Below are 22,082 nucleotides of genomic sequence, written 5' to 3' on the forward strand. Positions count from 1 at the left end.
GGTCAGGTCACATATCTGACATGTTGGGACCACTTTCCTCTCTAACCTCTAGACAGACAGCCAGGTACTGGGCAGTGAGGCAGTGAAAGGCATTTTGTCAACAGTCAGATAGCAGAATCTATTGACCAAACTCTTAAACGTGAATGATGGATGGATGAAGGTCTCTCTGTTTAACCCCAGGCAGTCATACAACGTAAATACTACTTTACCTTTTGTTTAGTGTGTCTGTCAGTACGCTCACTTCTTTGCCCCCTTCCTTACCCCCTTCATTACCCCCCTTCCTTACCCCCAGGGTAAATAGAACTGTGGGTCATATGGGACAGGGGCTGGGGGGACAGAGTGATGTAGCACATTCTAGAATATTCAGAGAGAGGAGAAGATTGAAAGTTAAAATGGAACTAATTCCAAAAGCTAAATTCTAAATTCCACACTGTAAACTCTAAATTCTAAATTCTAAATTCCACACTGTAAACTCTAAATTCTAGTATAGAACACTGCAGTGTGTATTCATTTGTTGATAGCTTGATTTGGATTTGTGTGACTCCACAACATTATCCACCACATAAATGAATTCTGTAATATGTTGGAGACATTAACTAACATTACAGTAATTACCCCCATTTGGGGCCAAACTGACAGAAATGTAACATACCCACTCGCCCCTCCTGACAGATAAGGATCCATCCTGCAGGTAAATGCAAGAGTAAGCCTAGTTTTTCTGTCGCTGAGTAAATAGAAAACAGCTCTCCACGCCCCACAAAGATAGAAGATAGTGGATCTTTCTCAAGTCTGTTTGGCTGGGCTGTCAGAGTCAGAATGGCCCACACACACACACACACACACACACACACACACACACACACACACACACACACACACACACAAACTTATGGGCCACCCTCTGGGCTTTCAGGAGTCTTCAACAAGTAAACACCAGCCTCCAACCACTGACCACCTGACCACCTGACCTGCAGATACACAAACACACACACACAAACACACACACACACACACACACACACTGTCTCTGTATTTACTTGGTGGTGGCAGTCAGTCAGAGAACAGTGCATTTCGGAAGACTGTTAGAGCTGTTAGCTTGTTAGAGAGGTTGAACACAGTTTCAGATTACACCATTATTACAGATGTAGGATCTTAATTTGATCACCCTGTTGCTGCAGGAAGTTTCACCCTCCACTGCAGGAAATGCAAACTTGTAGTGTAGTCTAGGTTTAAAAAGGCTTCTATAAAGTTTGTAATTTCCACTTAAAAATTGCAGACTACAAACAAAACATTTAACAACCCCTACAAAAATGCCCATTAATTATAATCCACACAATAATTCACATTGCCTGTTGCTGCAGGATTCTTTTCCTGCTGTGAGAAACTGGTCAAATTAGGATCCTACATCTGTAGCTTCTCAACTAAGGGTGAAAATGGGAATTAATCAACGATCAAAGAATAATGGTTGTCTTTAGTGTTGTCTTTGATTGCAGTGGAACAGAGGTTGTATTCAGCCTTGACTGAAAGTACAGAACCAGCCAAGATCAAATCAAATCAAATCAAATTTTATTGGTCACATGCGCCGAATACAACAGGTGCAGACATTACAGTAAAATGCTTACTTACAGCCCTTAACCAACAGTGCATTTATTTTAAACAAAAAAAGTAAGAATAAAACAACAACAAAAAAATTGTTGAGAAAAAAAGAGCAGAAGTAAAATAAAGTGACAGTAGGGAGGCTATATATACAGGGGGGTACCGTTGCAGAGTCAATGTGCGGGGGCACCGGCTAGTTGAGGTAGTTGAGGTAATATGTACATGTGGGTAGAGTTAAAGTGACTATGCATAAATACTTAACAGAGTAGCAGCAGCGTAAAAAGGATGGGGTGGGGGGGGCAGTGCAAATAGTCCGGGTAGCCATGATTAGCTGTTCAGGAGTCTTATGGCTTGGGGGTAGAAGCTGTTGAGAAGTCTTTTGGACCTAGACTTGGCACTCCGGTACCGCTTGCCGTGCGGTAGCAGAGAGAACAGTCTATGACTAGGGTGGCTGGAGTCTTTGACAATTTTGAGGGCCTTCCTCTGACACCGCCTGGTATAGAGGTCCTGGATGGCAGGAAGCTTTGCCCCAGTGATGTACTGGGCCGTACGCACTACCCTCTGTAGTGCCTTGCGGTCAGAGGCCAAGCAGTTGCCATACCAGGCGGTGATGCAACCAGTCAGGATGCTCTCGATGGTGCAGCTGTAGAATTTTTGAGGATCTGAGGACCCATGCCAAATCTTTTTAGTCTCCTGAGGGGGAATAGGCTTTGTCGTGCCCTCTTCACGACTGTCTTGGTGTGTTTGGACCATGATAGTTCGTTGGTGATGTGGACACCAAGGAACTTGAAGCTCTCAACCTGTTCCACTACAGCCCCGTCGATGAGAATGGGGGGCGTGCTCAGTCCTCTTTTTTTTCCTGTAGTCCACAATCATCTCCTTTGTCTTGGTCACGTTGAGGGAGAGGTTGTTGTCCTGGCACCACACGGCCAGATCTCTGACCTCCTCCCTATAGGCTGTCTCATCGTTGTCGGTGATCAGGCCTACCACTGTTGTGTCGTCGGCAAACTTAATGATGGTGTTGGAGTCGTGCCTGGCCATGCAGTCATGGGTGAACAGAGAGTACAGGAGGGGGACTGAGCACGCACCCCTGAGGGGCCCCCGTGTTGAGGATCAGTGTGGCAGATGTGTTGTTACCTACCCTTACCACCTGGGGGCGGCCCGTCAGGAAGTCCAGGATCCAGTTGCAGAGGGAGGTGTTTAGTCCCAGGATCCTTAGCTTAGTGATGAGCTTAGAGGGCACTATGGTGTTGAATGCTGAGCTGTAGTCAATGAATAGCATTCTCACGTAGGTGTTCCTCTTGTCCAGGTGGGAAAGGGCAGTGTGGAGTGCGATAGAGATTGCATCATCTGTGGATCTGTTGGGGCGGTATGCAAATTGGAGTGGGTCTAGGGTTTCTGGGATTATGCTGTTGATGTGAGCCATGACCAGTCTTTCAAAGAGGGCCTGTTAACTCAGCATTCCTTTAAGAATGACTTGACAGAAGGCAAAATAACCGTTTAAGATTTTTATAAATATATTTTGAGTAAATTCAAAGATTAGTTGTGTTTGAATTCCAGTGGAAATGTAAAGATGAACGGATCTAATGACAAACTGGGAAAATACTTGAGGCCCTGTTTCACAACTTGGGACGATCAAAGTTGTGAGACATTCCAAAAAACGCCCAAAAGACCAAAGTACTACTATTTACATGGGGTACCGGTACCGAGTCAAAGTGCGGGGGTACAGGTCAGTCGAGGTAATTTGTACATGTAGGTAGGGGTAAAGTGACTATGCATAGATAATGTGGTCCTCTGTAGCTCAATTGGTAGAGCATGGTGCTTGTAACGCCAGGGTAGTGGGTTCGATCCCCGGGACCACCCATACGTAAAAATGTATGTGCACATGACTGTAAGTAGCTTTGGATAAAAGTGCCTGCTAAATGGCATTATTATTATAATAAATAGCGAGTAGCAGCAGTGTAAAAACAAAGGGGGGGGGGTCAATGTAAATAGTCCAGGTGGCCATTTGATTAATTGTTCAGCAGTCTTATGGCTTGGGGGTAGAAGCTGTTAAGGAGCCTTTTGGACCTAGAGTTGGCACTCCGGTACCACTTGCCATGCGGTAGCAGAGAGAACAGTCCATGACTTGGGTGACAAGGATGTACTGGGCTGCATGCATTAACGTCTGTAGCGCCTTACGGTCGGATGCCGAGCAGTTGCCATTCCAGCCGGTGATGCAACCAGTCAGGATGCTCTCGATGGTGCAGCTGTAGAACTTTTTGAGGATCTCGGGTCCCATGCCAAATCTTTTCAGTCTCCTGAGGGGGAAAAGGCGTTGTCGTGCCCTCTTCATGAATTTCTTGGTATGTTTGGACCATGATAGTTTGTTGTGGACACCAAGGAACTTGAAACTCTCGACCTGCTCCACTACAGCCCCGTCGATGTGAATGGGGGCGTGTTCGGCCCTCCTTTTCCTGTAGTCCACGATCATCTCCTTTGTCTTGCTCACGTTGAGGGAGAGGTTGGTGTCCTGGCACTACACTGCCAGGTCTCTGACCTCCTCCCTATAGGCTGTCTCATCGTTGTCGGTGATCAGGCCTACCACCATTGTGTCGTCAGCAAACTTAACGATGGTGTTGGAGTCGTGCTTGGCCACCTAGTCATGGGTGAACAGGGAGTACAGGAGGGGACTAAGCACACACCCCTGAGGGGCCCCCGTGTTGAGGATCAGCGTGGCAGATGTGTTGTTGCCTACCGTTACCACCTGGGGGTGGCCCGTCAGGAAGTCCAGGATCCAGTTGCAGAGGGAGGTGTTTAGTCCCAGGGTCCTTAGGTTAGTGATGAGCTTTGTGGGCACTATGGTGTTGAACGCTGAGCTGTAGTCAGTGAACAGCATTCTCACATAGGTGTTCCTTTTGTCCAGGTGGGAAAGGGCAGTGTGGAGTGCGATTGAGATTGCGTCATCTGTGGATCTGTTGGGGCAGAATGCGAACTGGAGTGGGTCTAGGGTTTCCGGGTTGACAGTGTTGATGTGAGCCATGACCAGCCTTTCAAAAGCACTTCATGGCTACAGACGTGAGTGCAACGGGTCGGTAGTCATTTAGGCAGGTTACCTTAGTGTTCTTGGGCAAAGGGATTATGGTGGTGCTACGGGTCGGTAGCCTTTTAAAAGATTGCGTGACTTTGTATTGTGTTTTTATTCTGTATGGGCCCTAAAGGAAAGAATGGTATGAAAACACAGATCTCATGATAAGAGGTTTATGAGGAGTTCATTGATTTGTTTCTCAGAACTTCTTCACACGGTAAAAAGATGCACTAAAACAAAAACATGGCTATAGTTTGAAGATCTTGAGAGGGGTGTTGCTGTCTCTCTTTGATCCATGCATCGCTTGAAGATTTGAAAAGATTCAACAGTAAATGTGTGTGACACAAGAAAAAGTAGAATGTATACAAATGTACTATCTACATTTTACCAGTATCTCACAACAGGAAAATAATCCTGCAGCAACGTGTGAATTATTAGGTGTATTTCAATTAATGGGGTTGATATTCATTAGTTAGGGCAAATCAAATCTGATATTTTAAAGTGGAAAAGCCTTTTTAAACCTTGAATACACTACAACTTACATTAAGAAAGATATACTAGCCTTGCCAGCTTGATCTCGCGAGCGTGTATTAGAATAATTTATTTAAACTTAAGAGATCAAGCTGGCTCGGCTAGTATATCTTTCTTAAGGCTTTTCCACTTTAAAATATCAGATTTGATTTGCCCTAACTAATGAATATCAACCCCATTAATTAAAATACACCTAATAATTCACATGTTGCTGCAGGATTATTTTCCTGTTGTGAGAAACTGGTAAAATGTAGATAGTACATTCGGACAGTGTTCAGACCCCTTGACTTTTTCCACATTTTGTTACATCCCAGCCTTATTCTAAAATGAATTAAATTGTTTTTTTCCCTCATCAATCTACACTAAATACCCCATAATGAGAAAGCAAAAACAGTTTTTCTTTCTTTTACAAATGTATTAAAAATAAAAACCTTAATTATCACATTTACATAAGTATTCAGACCCTTTACTCAGTACTTTGTTGAAGCACCTTTGGCAGCGATTACAGCCTCGAGTCTTCTTGGGTATGACACTACAAGCTATTTTCAGGTCTCTCCAGAGATGTTCGATCAGGTTCAAGTCCGGACTCTGGCTGGGCCACTCATCGACATTCAGAGACTTGTCCTGAAGCCACTCCTGCGTTGTCTTGGCTGTGTGCTTAGGGTCGTTGTCCTGTTGGAAGGTGAGCAGAGAGAACAGTCTATGACTAGGGTGGCTGGAGTCTTTGACACCGCCTGGTATAGAGGTCCTGGATGGCAGGAAGCGTGGCCCCAGTGATGTACTGGGCCATACGCACTACCCTCTGTAGTGCCTTGCGGTCGGAGGCCGAGCAGTTGCCATACCAGGCGGTGATGCAACCAGTCAGGATGCTCTCGATGGTGCAGCTGTATAACTTTTTGAGGATCTGAGGACCCATTCCAAATCTTTTTAGTCTCCTGAGGGGGAATAGGCTTTGTCGTGCCCTCTTCACGACTGTCTTGGTGTGTTTGGACCATGATAGTTTGTTGGTGATGTGGACACCAAGGAACTTGAAGCTCTCAACCTGTTCCAGTACAGCCCTGTCAATGAGAATGGGGGTGTGCGCAGAGGTGTTGGGTGTTCTGTATGTGTGGCCTGTTGAGAGAAATGTAGGTATTTTTTTGAAGACAGAAAGAAAGCATGCACAATGTACAGTACAGGTTTGAACAAAACCATTATGCCCTTCTGCACTGCACTGTCAAAATATCTGAAGACAGTATAGTCTCGAAGTCTGAGTTCCAAATGGCACCCGGTTCCCTATATAGTGCACTAGGGGCCCTGGTCAAAGGTAGTGCACAAAAGTAGTGCACTATGTAGGGAATAGGGTGCCATTTGGGACGTAACCTATATTATTCAACAACGTAGAATCAGCTTGTTTAAATCTTAACACTGTTTGCATTAGGCTGCGCTGTGATCCAGAATGGCAGGGTTCTCATTAAGTAAGTGTTTAAGCTACACCTGGTTTTCTTCTCATTCAACCAGTCCAAACCTGTTTACTTGTCTTCCCAGACATGCTTTTGGCACTTGGTATTTGTATTTTGTAAGCATTACATTGGCATAACCAACCCAGGACAACCTCACACTGTAAGCTCAATGCTGTGTATGAGGAAATGCATTTCACACTCATCCATTAATGCTCACCAAAGTTACACCAGAGAGGAACATCTTTGGTTACACAGTGAGATTATGTGTGTATTGTTATTGTATTTCTAGGTATTACCGCACTGTTCGAGCTGTTGGAGCTTGAAACACATAGTGGGGAAAAAAAGTATTTAGTCAGCCACCAATTGTGCAAGTTCTCCCACTTAAAAAGATGAGAGAGGCCTGTAATTTTCATCATAGGTACACGTCAACTATGACAGACAAATTGAGGAAAAAAATTCCAGAAAATCACATTGTAGGATTTTTAATGAATTTATTAGCAAATTATGGTGGAAAATAAGTATTTGGTCACCTACAAACAAGCAAGATTTCTGGCTCTCACAGACCTGTAACTTCTTCTTTAAGAGGCTCCTCTGTCCTCCACTCGTTACCTGTATTAATGGCACCTGTTTGAACTTGTTATCAGTATAAAAGACACCTGTCCACAACCTCAAACAGTCACACTCCAAACTCCACTATGGCCAAGACCAAAGAGCTGTCAAAGGACACCAGAAACAAAATTGTAGACCTGCACCAGGCTGGGAAGACTGAATCTGCAATAGGTAAGCAGCTTGGTTTGAAGAAATCAACTGCGGGAGCAATTATTAGGAAATGGAAGACATACAAGACCACTGATAATCTCCCCTCGATCTGGGGCTCCACGCAAGATCTCACCCCGTGGGGTCAAAATGATCACAAGAACGGTGAGCAAAAATCCCAGAACCACACGGGGGACCTAGTGAATAACCTGCAGAGAGCTGGGACCAAAGTAACAAAGCCTACCATCAGTAACACACTACGCCGCCAGGGACTCAAATCCTGCAGTGCCAGACGTGTCCCCCTGCTTAAGCCAGTACATGTCCAGGCCCGTCTGAAGTTTGCTAGAGTGCATTTGGATGATCCAGAAGAAGATTGGGAGAATGTCATATGGTCAGATGAAACCAAAATATAACTTTTTGGTAAAAACTCAACTCGTCATGTTTGGAGGACAAAGAATGCTGAGTTGCATCCAAAGAACACCATACCTACTGTGAAGCATGGTGGTGGAAACATCATGCTTTGGGGCTGTTTTTCTGCAAAGGGACCAGGACGACTGATCCGTGTAAAGGAAAGAATGAATGGGGCCATGTATCGTGAGATTTTGAGTGAAAACCTCCTTCCATCAGCAAGGGCATTGAAGATGAAACGTGGCTGGGTCTTTCAGCATGACAATGATCCCAAATACACCGCCCGGGCAACGAAGGAGTGGCTTCGTAAGAAGCATTTCAAGGTCCTGGAGTGGCCTAGCCAGTCTCCAGATCTCAACCCCATAGAAAATCTTTGGAGGGGAGTTGAAAGTCCGTGTTGCCCAGCGACAGCCCCAAAACATCACTGCTCTAGAGGAGATCTGCATGGAGGAATGGGCCAAAATACCAGCAACAGTGTGTGAAAACCTTGTGAAGACTTACAGAAAACGTTTGACCTGTGTCATTGCCAACAAAGGGTATATAACAAAGTATTGAGAAACTTTTGTTATTGACCAAATACTTATTTTCCACCATAATTTGCAAATAAATTCATAAAAAATCCTACAATGTGATTTTCAGGATTTTTTTTTCTAATTTTGTCTGTCATAGTTGACGTGTACCTATGATGAAAATTACAGGCCTCTCTCATCTTTTTAAGTGGGAGAACTTGCACAATTGGTGGCTGACTAAATACTTTTTTCCCCACTGTATAGGCTGTATTTACAATGGTGTTTGTTCTTCACTGATCACAAATCTTGCTGCTGTGATGGCACACTGTGGTATTTCACCCAATAGATATGGGAGTTTATAAAATTGGATTTGTTTTCAAATTCTTTGTGGGTCTGTGTAATCTGAGGGAAGTATGTGTCTCTAACATGGTCATACATTTGGCAGTAAGTTAGAAAGTGATGTTATTCACTCAGAACCTTCTGTTGGTGGTCTTGAGAACTGGTTAGGTGAGAAGGAACTATTCACAAAGAAACAGTATACATATCTATGTCAATTGCTATCTTGGATCAGTTACAATGATTGACATTAGTGAATAAATGATTGTGTGGCTCAAACAATGAGACGTTTAACTGCATAACACTGAAAAGTATTCAACTTTGTCCCATTGATAATGATTAGCAAATAAACCTCTCCAAAAACAACAAATATACACATGGAGACAATTATTCTGAGTTGTAAATTGAACGCAGTTCAGTTGGTCCTAGTGTGACTTGGAGAAGATCAGATGAAGGGCTCAGAGCAGTTGAAGGGCTCAGAGCAGTTGAAGGGCTCAGAGCAGTTGAAGGGCTCAGAGCAGTTGAAGGGCTCAGAGCAGTTGAAGGGCTCAGAGCAGTTGAAGGGCTCAGAGCAGTTGAAGGGCTCAGAGCAGTTGAAGGGCTCAGAGCAGTTGAAGGGCTCAGAGCAGTTGAAGGGCTCAGAGCAGTTGAAGGGCTCAGAGCAGTTGAAGTATATGTGTTCTATTTTGGAAGAAAGAGAGTCTGTCTGGCTGAGAGGTGGGTGCTGTAGCACTGGTAATATAGAGAAGAGTCTGTCTGGCTGAGAGGCGGGTGCTGTAACACTGGTAATATAGAGAAGAGTCTGTCTGGCTGAGAGGTGGGTGCTGTAGCACTGGTAATATAGAGAAGAGTCTGTCTGGCTGAGAGGCGGGTGCTGTAGCACTGGTAATATAGAGAAGAGTCTGTCTGGCTGAGAGGTGGGTGCTGTAGCACTGGTAATATAGAGAAGAGTCTGTCTGGCTGAGAGGTGGGTGCTGTAACACTGGTAATATAGAGAAGAGTCTGTCTGGCTGAGAGGTGGGTGCTGTAGCACTGGTAATATGGAGAAGAGTCTGTCTGGCTGAGAGGTGGGTGCTGTAACACTGGTAATACAGAGAAGAGTCTGTCTGGCTGAGAGGCGGGTGCTGTAACACTGGTAATATGGAGAAGAGTCTGTCTGGCTGAGAGGTGGGTGCTGTAGCACTGGTAATATAGAGAAGAGTCTGTCTGGCTGAGAGGTGGGTGCTGTAACACTGGTAATATGGAGAAGAGTCTGTCTGGCTGAGAGGTGGGTGCTGTAACACTGGTAATATGGAGAAGAGTCTGTCTGGCTGAGAGGTGGGTGCTGTAACACTGGTAATATAGAGAAGAGTCTGTCTGGCTGAGAGGTGGGTGCTGTAACACTGGTAATATAGAGAAGAGTCTGTCTGGCTGAGAGGTGGGTGCTGTAGCACTGGTAATACAGAGAAGAGTCTGTCTGGCTGAGAGGCGGGTGCTGTAGCACTGGTAATATAGAGAAGAGTCTGTCTGGCTGAGAGGTGGGTGCTGTAACACTGGTAATATGGAGAAGAGTCTGTCTGGCTGAGAGGTGGGTGCTGTAACACTGGTAATATGGAGAAGAGTCTGTCTGGCTGAGAGGTGGGTGCTGTAACACTGGTAATATAGAGAAGAGTATGTCTGGCTGAGAGGTGGGTGCTGTAACACTGGTAATATAGAGAAGAGTCTGTCTGGCTGAGAGGTGGGTGCTGTAGCACTGGTAATACAGAGAAGAGTCTGTCTGGCTGAGAGGTGGGTGCTGTAACACTGGTAATATAGAGAAGAGTCTGTCTGGCTGAGAGGTGGGTGCTGTAACACTGGTAATATAGAGAAGACTCTGTCTGGCTGAGAGGTGGGTGCTGTAGCACTGGTAATATAGAGAAGAGTCTGTCTGGCTGAGAGGCGGGTGCTGTAGCACTGGTAATATAGAGAAGAGTCTGTCTGGCTGAGAGGTGGGTGCTGTAGCACTGGTAATATAGAGAAGAGTCTGTCTGGCTGAGAGGTGGGTGCTGTAACACTGGTAATATAGAGAAGAGTCTGTCTGGCTGAGAGGTGGGTGCTGTAGCACTGGTAATATGGAGAAGAGTCTGTCTGGCTGAGAGGTGGGTGCTGTAACACTGGTAATACAGAGAAGAGTCTGTCTGGCTGAGAGGCGGGTGCTGTAACACTGGTAATATGGAGAAGAGTCTGTCTGGCTGAGAGGTGGGTGCTGTAGCACTGGTAATATAGAGAAGAGTCTGTCTGGCTGAGAGGTGGGTGCTGGAACACTGGTAATATGGAGAAGAGTCTGTCTGGCTGAGAGGTGGGTGCTGTAACACTGGTAATATGGAGAAGAGTCTGTCTGGCTGAGAGGTGGGTGCTGTAACACTGGTAATATAGAGAAGAGTCTGTCTGGCTGAGAGGTGGGTGCTGTAACACTGGTAATATAGAGAAGAGTCTGTCTGGCTGAGAGGTGGGTGCTGTAGCACTGGTAATACAGAGAAGAGTCTGTCTGGCTGAGAGGCGGGTGCTGTAGCACTGGTAATATAGAGAAGAGTCTGTCTGGCTGAGAGGTGGGTGCTGTAACACTGGTAATATGGAGAAGAGTCTGTCTGGCTGAGAGGTGGGTGCTGTAACACTGGTAATATGGAGAAGAGTCTGTCTGGCTGAGAGGTGGGTGCTGTAACACTGGTAATATAGAGAAGAGTCTGTCTGGCTGAGAGGTGGGTGCTGTAACACTGGTAATATAGAGAAGAGTCTGTCTGGCTGAGAGGTGGGTGCTGTAACACTGGTAATATAGAGAAGAGTCTGTCTGGCTGAGAGGTGGGTGCTGTAGCACTGGTAATATAGAGAAGAGTCTGTCTGGCTGAGAGGTGGGTGCTGTAGCACTGGTAATATAGAGAAGAGTCTGTCTGGCTGAGAGGTGGGTGCTGTAACACTGGTAATATAGAGAAGAGTCTGTCTGGCTGAGAGGTGGGTGCTGTAACACTGGTAATATAGAGAAGAGTCTGTCTGGCTGAGAGGTGGGTGCTGTAGCACTGGTAATATGGAGAAGAGTCTGTCTGGCTGAGAGGTGGGTGCTGTAACACTGGTAATACAGAGAAGAGTCTGTCTGGCTGAGAGGCGGGTGCTGTAACACTGGTAATATGGAGAAGAGTCTGTCTGGCTGAGAGGTGGGTGCTGTAGCACTGGTAATATAGAGAAGAGTCTGTCTGGCTGAGAGGTGGGTGCTGTAACACTGGTAATATGGAGAAGAGTCTGTCTGGCTGAGAGGTGGGTGCTGTAACACTGGTAATATGGAGAAGAGTCTGTCTGGCTGAGAGGTGGGTGCTGTAACACTGGTAATATAGAGAAGAGTCTGTCTGGCTGAGAGGTGGGTGCTGTAACACTGGTAATATAGAGAAGAGTCTGTCTGGCTGAGAGGTGGGTGCTGTAGCACTGGTAATACAGAGAAGAGTCTGTCTGGCTGAGAGGCGGGTGCTGTAGCACTGGTAATATAGAGAAGAGTCTGTCTGGCTGAGAGGTGGGTGCTGTAACACTGGTAATATGGAGAAGAGTCTGTCTGGCTGAGAGGTGGGTGCTGTAACACTGGTAATATGGAGAAGAGTCTGTCTGGCTGAGAGGTGGGTGCTGTAACACTGGTAATATAGAGAAGAGTCTGTCTGGCTGAGAGGTGGGTGCTGTAACACTGGTAATATAGAGAAGAGTCTGTCTGGCTGAGAGGTGGGTGCTGTAGCACTGGTAATACAGAGAAGAGTCTGTCTGGCTGAGAGGTGGGTGCTGTAACACTGGTAATATAGAGAAGAGTCTGTCTGGCTGAGAGGTGGGTGCTGTAACACTGGTAATATAGAGAAGAGTCTGTCTGGCTGAGAGGTGGGTGCTGTAACACTGGTAATATAGAGAAGAGTCTGTCTGGCTGAGAGGTGGGTGCTGTAGCACTGGTAATATAGAGAAGAGTCTGTCTGGCTGAGAGGTGGGTGCTGTAGCACTGGTAATATAGAGAAGAGTCTGTCTGGCTGAGAGGTGGGTGCTGTAACACTGGTAATATAGAGAAGAGTCTGTCTGGCTGAGAGGTGGGTGCTGTAACACTGGTAATATAGAGAAGAGTCTGTCTGGCTGAGAGGTGGGTGCTGTAGCACTGGTAATATAGAGAAGAGTCTGTCTGGCTGAGAGGTGGGTGCTGTAGCACTGGTAATATAGAGAAGAGTCTGTCTGGCTGAGAGGTGGGTGCTGTAACACTGGTAATATAGAGAAGAGTCTGTCTGGCTGAGAGGTGGGTGCTGTAACACTGGTAATATAGAGAAGAGTCTGTCTGGCTGAGAGGTGGGTGCTGTAGCACTGGTAATATAGAGAAGAGTCTGTCTGGCTGAGAGGTGGGTGCTGTAACACTGGTAATATAGAGAAGAGTCTGTCTGGCTGAGAGGTGGGTGCTGTAACACTGGTAATATAGAGAAGAGTCTGTCGGGCTGAGAGGCGGGTGCTGTAGCACTGGTAATATAGAGAAGAGTCTGTCTGGCTGAGAGGTGGGTGCTGTAGCACTGGTAATATAGAGAGTCAGTAAGAAAGAATGTAAAGAGGGACTGTAGTGTGGATAGACAGGCATCCTCCTGTCTATTGAGGCCCCCAGTGGCCAGGAACTTCACACACACACGCATGTACTTAGGTAGACACACGCATTCATGTACGTGCTCTCACACACACGCACACGAATGCACCCGACACACCTTTGACTCAAAAAGTCAAATATCATGAACATGAGATTTATTTACTTATTTACAAACTTATTCAAGGTTGGGTCAAGTAATATATTTTGCACAGTAAAGATATTATCAGGTCAAAATGTATACACTTTCACTTGTCATGAGATGATAGCATAGGGCCATAAAACGTGTCATAAGAGTTACAAAGCATGTTACTCATCCTGACATATCTCATGTAATGTGAAACTGAGAGGTTCTGCTGTCTTTCAGGTCAGATCCTCTTCATAACCTCTTACCTAGTTCATCCTCCATGCAAGCTGCTGATAATGGTACCATCCAGTATGCTGTATAGTACTGCTACACACACTCGGACGTGCACGGACACACACACACACTGCCTTGTCTTTTCACCTCTCTCTATTGCCCAACATGACTGCAGGCAGAACTAACATGGATGTGAGATTGTACAAGAGGTGGAGAGGGTGGAGAGGGTGGAGAGGGTGGAGAGGGTGGAGAGGGTGGAGAGGGTAGAGAGGGTAGAGAGGGTAGAGAGGGTAGAGAGGGTAGAGAGGGTAGAGAGAGAGAGAGAGAGAGAGAGAGAGAGAGAGAGAGAGAGAGAGAGAGAGAGAGAGAGAGAGAGAGAGAGAGAGAGAGAGAGAGAGAGAGAGAGAGAGATGCTTCTGTCACCAACCAATGAGGGCCTACAGCAGCACCTAGATCTTCTGCACAGATTATGTCAGACCTGGGCCCTGACAGTAAATCTCAGTAAGACAAAAATAAGGGTGTTCCAAAAAGTTGCCAGGACCACAAATACAAATTCCATCTAGACACCGTTGCCCTAGAGCACACAAAAAACGATACATACCTCGGCCTAAACATCAGCGCCACAGTTAACTTCCACGATCAGTGCCACAGTTAACGATCTGAGAGACAAGGCTAGAAGGGCCTTCTATGCCATCAAAAGGAACATAAAATTCGACATACCAATTAGGATCTGGCAAAAAATACTTGAATCAGTTATAGAACCCATTGCCCTTTATGGTTGTGAGGTCTGGGGTCAGCTCACCAACCAAGAATTCACAAAATGGGACAAACACCAAATTGAGACTCTGCATGCAGAATGCTGCAAAAATATCCTCTGTGTACAACGTAAAACACCAAATAATGCATGCAGAGCAGAATTAGGACGATACCCGCTAATTATCAAAATCCAGAAAAGAGCCGTTAAATTCTACAACCACCTAAAAGGAAGCGATTCCCAAACCTTCCATAACAAAGCCATCACCTATAGAGAGATGAACCTGGAGAAGAGTCCCCTAAGCAAGCTGGTCCTGGGGCTCTGTTCACAAACACAAACAGACCCCACAGAGCCCCAGGACAACAACACAATTAGACCCAACCAAATCATGAGAAAACAAAAAGATAATTACTTGACACATTGGAAAGAATTAACAAAAAAACTGAGCAAACTAGAATGCTATTTGGCCCTAAATAAAGAGTACATAGTAGCAGAATACCTGAACAATGTAACTGACCCAAACTTAAGGAAAGCTTTGACTATGTACAGACTCAGTGAGCATAGCCTTGCTATTGAGAAAGGCTGCCGTAGGCAGACCTGGCTCTCAAGAGAAGACAGGCTATGTGCACACTGCCCACAAAATGAGGTGGAAACTGAGCTGCACTTCCTAACCTCCTGCCAAATGTATGACCATATCAGAGACACATATTTCCCTCAGATTACACAGACCCACAAAGAATTCGAAAACAAACCCAATTTTGATGAACTCCCTTATCTACAGGGTGAAAAACCACAGTGTGCCATCACAGCAGCAAGATTTGTGACCTGTTGCCACAAGAAAAGGGCAACCAGTGAAGAACAAACACCATTGTAAATACAACCCATATTTATGTTTATTTATTAGACAGACAGACAGACAGACAGACAGACAGACAGACAGACAGACAGACAGACAGACAGACAGACAGACAGACAGACAGACAGACAGACAGACAGACAGACAGACAGACAGACAGACAGGAAAATCCATTTATTTTCAATATTTTACCAGTTCATGATTAGTGTCATAGAGTTACATTGATAGCAAAACTGTTTTCAACACAAAGAAGAAAAGTTACCCAATAAGTCATTTGAAACTTTAGAATGCAATAATTGATTTGAACAAATCCTTGAGTTTGACATTCATGTGTGCAGCATAGCAAAATGCATGGCTGCACAGTGCACACCGTATGAAGTGAGAAAATGATTGATTTTAAACAAACTTGCAAAAGCAAATCTTGATAACTACAGTGCTGTAAATGTTGATTCATAAACAGCACTAACAGACTAGACATAGCCTCTGGCTGGGGGGGAAAAAACAGCTTTTATGGCCCTAACACCTCTCTTTAACCCTTTGGCTCCATCCATCTGGTTTCACAGCCCCTCCTCTTCACTAAACACCAGCCATCTAGTGGGCTAGGTATGTCCCATCTCAGCTGTTGTACTTTACAGTACACGTTCTAGTAAAAGTGGACAGTCTTTGAGATTATACAAAACCAGTGTAAATCCTAAAATGATGTGTGCTGTAGTTAATCTGGTATAAATGGTAATAAAAAAAAGGAAGAACAGTGAAAGGATCAAAACTATGATTGGAGTTCCTTAATGTTGAAAGTCAAAACGTAGGAACGCCCCAATGCCCTGACCTGTGCCTCAGGGATATAGTTGGTGAAGTCAGATTAACATTCAGGGATATAGTTGGTGAAGTCAGATTAACATTCAGGGATATAGATGGTGAAGTCAGATTAACATTCAGGGATATAGTTGGTGAAGTCAGATTAACATTCAGGGATATAGATGGTGAAGTCAGATTAACATTCAGGGATATAGTTGGTGAAGTCAGATTAACATTCAGGGATATAGATGGTGAAGTCAGATTAACATTCAGGGATATAGTTGGTGAAGTCAGATTAACATTCAGGGATATAGATGGTGAAGTCAGATTAACATTCAGGGATATAGTTGGTGAAGTCAGATTAACATTCAGGGATATAGATGGTGAAGTCAGATTAACATTCAGGGATATAGATGGTGAAGTCAGATTAACATTCAGGGATATAGATGGTGAAGTCAGATTAACATTCAGGGATATAGATGGTGAAGTCAGATTAACATTCAGGGATATAGTTGGTGAAGTCAGATTAACATTCAGGGATATAGATGGTGAAGTCAGATTAACATTCAGGGATATAGATGGTGAAGTCAGATTAACATTCAGGGATATAGATGGTGAAGTCAGATTAACATTCAGGGATATAGATGGTGAAGTCAGATTAACATTCAGGGATATAGATGGTGAAGTCAGATTAACATTCAGGGATATAGATGGTGAAGTCAGATTAACATTCAGGGATATAGATGGTGAAGTCAGATTAACATTCAGGGATATAGATGGTGAAGTCAGATTAACATTCAGGGATATAGATGGTGAAGTCAGATTAACATTCAGGGATATAGATGGTGAAGTCAGATTAACATTCAGGGATATAGATGGTGAAGTCAGATTAACATTCAGGGATATAGATGGTGAAGTCAGATTAACATTCAGGGATATAGTTGGTGAAGTCAGATTAACATTCAGGGATATAGATGGTGAAGTCAGATTAACATTCAGGGATATAGATGGTGAAGTCAGATTAACATTCATGGATATAGATGGTGAAGTCAGATTAACATTCAGGGATATAGATGGTGAAGTCAGATTAACATTCAGGGATATAGAAGTTGAAGTTGATAAATGACTTTTTAACACTCACTATCTTTATTACTAATCTGACAAGAGTTACAGCATGAAAAGTATGTGTGTGCATCCTCAGTATGTGACAGAGTTACAGGGTGAAAATATGTTTGTGCATGCTCTGTTCGCGTGCGTGCTTGTGTGGGCATGCTTGCAGGTGGCATGTTCAAACTGAATCATAAGCAAGTAGTAGAAGTGTTGTCCAGCACTTTAGCAACACCCACCTACACCCACATGATTTATGCTATACAATCAGGGTTTTAAACCCATTTTCGTGCATGAGTTCCCCCAAGGGGGTGGTGGACCGCCTAGCGGTTAGAGCATTAGGCCAGTAACCGAAAGGTTGCTAGTTCGAATCCCAGAGCCGACAAGGTGCAAAATCTGTCGATTTGCCCTTGAGCAAGGCAATTAACCCTAAATGCTCCAGGGTCGCTGTCAATAAGTGTCTCAGGGGGAGTTGGGATATGCAACAAAAAAAAACATTTCCACCTCACACAAGTACAGGCTTGTACATGCTACATGCAGTGAAACAGGACAAATATAAGCACCCCCTATTTCACCTATTGAACTAATCCTACCCTAGCTGTCAGCTCCATTCCTAGTATGAAGAGTAGGTGTCAGAGGAGTCCAGGGAGACTGAGGGGTGTTCCCCTTGATCCAACCTGGTATGTTCTGGCCCATTTAACCTACAGAGAGCCATGCTGGTCCAAACTGGTCTGTTCTGGTCCATTTAACCTACAGAGAGCCATGCTGGTCCAAACTGGTCTGTTCTGGACCACTTAACCTACAGAGAGCCATGCTGGTCCAAACTGGTCTGTTCTGGCCCATTTAACCTACAGAGAGCCATGCTGGTCCAAACTGGTCTGTTCTGGTCCATTTAACCTACAGAGAGCCATGCTGGTCCAAACTGGTCGGTTCTGGTCCATTTAACCTACAGAGAGCCATGCTGGTCCAAACTGGTCTGTTCTGGTCCATTTAACCTACAGAGAGCCATACGAGTCATTATGACCTATTTGTACTCTTGCATTAGAGTGTATTGAATGGCAGACTGCACAGCGATACACAGTTGTACAGGTAGCAACATAGTCCCACGACATAGCCAAAGACAATAGTGGTTCAACTTTAGTGCAGATGCTAAAAAGAAATGAAATATGATTAACTATATCAGACCATTCTCACACACACACACACACACACACACACACACACACACACACACACACACACACACACACACACACACACACACACACACAAACTCTCTCACACACACACACACACACACACACACAAACTCTCTCTCACACACACACACACACACAAACTCTCTCTCACACACACACACACACACACAAACTCTCACACACAAACACACACACACACACAAACTCTCACACACAAACACACACACACAAACTCTCACACACAAACTTTTGATAGGAACTTTAATCATATCAAGTGTAATCTCATATGCAAGGTCATGTCATGGTACTTCATAGTCAGTGCTGCTCATGCATGCATTCGCCAGTCAGTGACATTTTCTTCAAAATCTTTTCCAACGTTTCAGCAAAGGTGAAGGTGAGGGAAATGTAATCAATATCGCTATTCAATTAACAAAAAGATTAACGATAAACCATATGAATAAATTAACATTTATCATCCCCACCAAGCCGTATGCTTTATCACACTGACATTACAGTTAATAAACTATCTGTCTGACTCATGATGTGACATTACAGTTAATAAACTATCTGTCTGACTCATGATGTGACATTACAGTTAATAAACTATCTGTCTGACACATGATGTGACATTACAGTTAATAAACTATCTGTCTGACTCATGATGTGACATTACAGTTAATAAACTATCTGTCTGACTCATGACGTGACATTACAGTTAATAAACTATCTGTCTGACTCATGATTTGACATTCCAGCTAATAAACTATCTGTCTGACTCATGATTTGACATTTCCTCAACAGGTTGATAGGTATACTGTGATAGACCAGCCAGGAATATAACAAGACGTTTCCAACTTCATTACGTGCGATTTTGATATGGAACGACACCAAAACCTTCCCAGCACCTCCCTTCGTGTACATAAACGCAACATGAAACAGACAGACAGTGATACAAGGAAAATAATTAACAGGAGGGTTCTATAAGATACATGGAAAACGTGTGCTTGATATGGACTGACAGACTGTAATAATAATAATAATAATAATAATAATAGTAATAATAATAATAATAATAATAATAATAACACCATATGAGGTCTATGAAACACGTGAAGGAAGATTTCACCACAATACTGATGATGATGCATGGCTTCACAGCATGGTTTCACAGCATGGCTTCACAGCATGGCTTCACAGTTGGAGCCAGGTGGTAGAGACAGGATAGAGGCTAGAGAGATGGGAGAAAGATGTTTTGTTTAAATCCTCTTCATACAGTTTAGTGTGAGTTTAGTGTGAGTGATTTCCTAATGTCTGAGACAGAGAGGTGGGGAGGAGGAGGAGGAGGAGAGACACAAGTGATGAAAGATCAGCTCAGACAATCAAGGAAGGTGCAAGATGAGACTTGGGGTTGCGTCCCAAAAGGTAACCTATTCCCTATTTAGTGCACTACTTTCGACCAGAGCCTTATAGTACAACACAATTTTAGGGAACAGGGTGCCATTTGGGATGCACTTTGGTGAGAGGAGCATGTCTGTCACACCCTGTCCTACCGTCTGTCTGTCTGGCTGAGAGAGAGAGAGTCGACTGTTTGATAACGTCAAAGATTTGGTTACGCTCCAACAGAACTCATAAAGGCCTATTGCGGTCAGGGAATCTTGATTAGCTCATTTGTTTGTGTTGATTGTATAGGCTTAGTCATGTATAAACTAGAAAACACAGAAGGAACTGTGCTATCACACTATAGCTAGTCTGGCTACTGCATTAGCTCATATTGACAATGAGAACTGACTACAGCAACACCAGGCAGTTGGTTGTGTGCTAGACAGCCTTGTTCTGTGTCTAAAATGGCTGCCACCACCATGCTTCACCGCAGGGATGGTGCCAGGTTTCCTCCAGACGTGACGCTTGGCATTCAGGCCAAAGTGTTAAATCTTGGTTTCATAAGACCAGAGAATCTTGTTTCTCATGGTCTGAGAGTCCTTTAAGGGCTTTTTGGCAAACTCCAAGCAGGTAGTCATGGGCCTTTTACTCCCGAGTGGCGCAGTGGTCTAAGGTACTGCATCTCAGTGCTTGAGGCGTCACTACAGACCCCCTGGTTCGATTACAGGCTGTATCACAACCGCCGGTGATTGGGAGTCCCATAGGGCGGCGCACAATTGGCCCAGCGTCGTCCGGGTTTGGCCGGTGTAGGCCGTCATTGTAAATAAAAATGTGTTCTTTACTGACTTGCCTAGTTAAATAAAGGTAAAATAAAAATATATTACTGAGGAGTGGCTTCCGTCTGGCCACTCTACCATAAAGGCCTGATTGGTGGAGTGCTGCAGAGTTGGTTGTCCTTCTGGAAGGTTCTCCCATCTCCACAGAGGAACTCTGGAGCTCTGTCAGAGTGACTATCGGGTTCTTGGTCACCTCCCTGACCAAGGCCCTTCTCCCCCAATTGCTCTAGTAAGAGTCTTGGTGGTTCCAAACTTCTTCCATTTAAGAATGATGGAGGCCACTGTGTTTTTGGGACCTTCAATGCTGCAGAAAGTTTTTGGTACCCTTCCCCAGATCTGTGCCTCAAAACAATCATGTCTCTGAGCTCTACGGACAATTCCTTCAACCTCATGGCTTGGTTTTTGCTCTGACATGCACTGTCAACTGTGCGACCTTATATAGACAGGTGTGTGCCTTTCCAAATCATGTCCAATCAATTGAATTTGTAACAGGTGGACTCCAATCAAGTTGTAGAAACATCTCAACAATGATCAAGGGAAACAGAATGCACCTGAGCTCATTTTCTAGTCTCATAGCAAAGGTTCTGAATACTTATGTAAAGAACGTTTTTTTTATTTATTTTTTTATACATTTGCAAACGTTTCTAAAAACCAGTTTTTGCTTTGTCATTATGGGGTATTGTATGAAGATTGATGAGAAAAATAAAAACGTTTTAACCCATTTTTGAATAAGGCCACCAACAAAATGTGGAAAAAGTCAATAGGGTCTCTGAATACATTCCGAAGGTATAGGCTATATGACTGACTAGGTATAGGCTATATGACTGACTAGGTATAGGCTATATGACTGACTAGGTATATGCTATATGACTGACTAGGTATAGGCTATATGACTGACTAGGTATAGGCTATATGACTGACTAGGTATAGGCTATATGACTGACTAGGTATAGGCTATATGACTGACTAGGTATAGGCTATATGACTGACTAGGTATAGGCTATATGACTGACTAGGTATAGGCTATATGACTGACTAGGTATAGGCTATATGACTGACTAGGTATAGGCTATATGACTGACTAGGTATAGGCTATATGACTGACTAGGTATAGGCTATATGACTGACTAGGTATAGGCTATATGACTGACTACAACACTACTATAGTGTTATAACACCTGAAGGATTTGAAAATGCCACTTCAACATTTCAATTCAAAACAACTTGTGCAAGACACTGTACAGCTGGACTTTGCCTTCAACATTGTCTACAAGGCCAAAGCTCCGAGAGTAGGCCATGCCATGCTGTTCACAGGGAGAGGAAATAAAGACAGTATCGCCATCTTGTGGTGGGTAGCAGATCAACAGCACTGTAGAACGAGTGAGATGGCCCATAGGCAAGTCTACTACTATGGGCGAGAAGGCCAGAGTGTAGGCATCGTCTTCAAAATACAGTGCCTCAGGCAAGCAACCAATTAACCCTATCCCATGGGTTTAACTGCAATGCTTGTTTTGGAACTTGGATGGGATACTAATGGATGGCAGTTTTTGCT

Source organism: Coregonus clupeaformis, chromosome 3 (genome assembly GCF_020615455.1).
Source record: "Coregonus clupeaformis isolate EN_2021a chromosome 3, ASM2061545v1, whole genome shotgun sequence".
Lineage (NCBI taxonomy): Eukaryota > Metazoa > Chordata > Actinopteri > Salmoniformes > Salmonidae > Coregonus > Coregonus clupeaformis.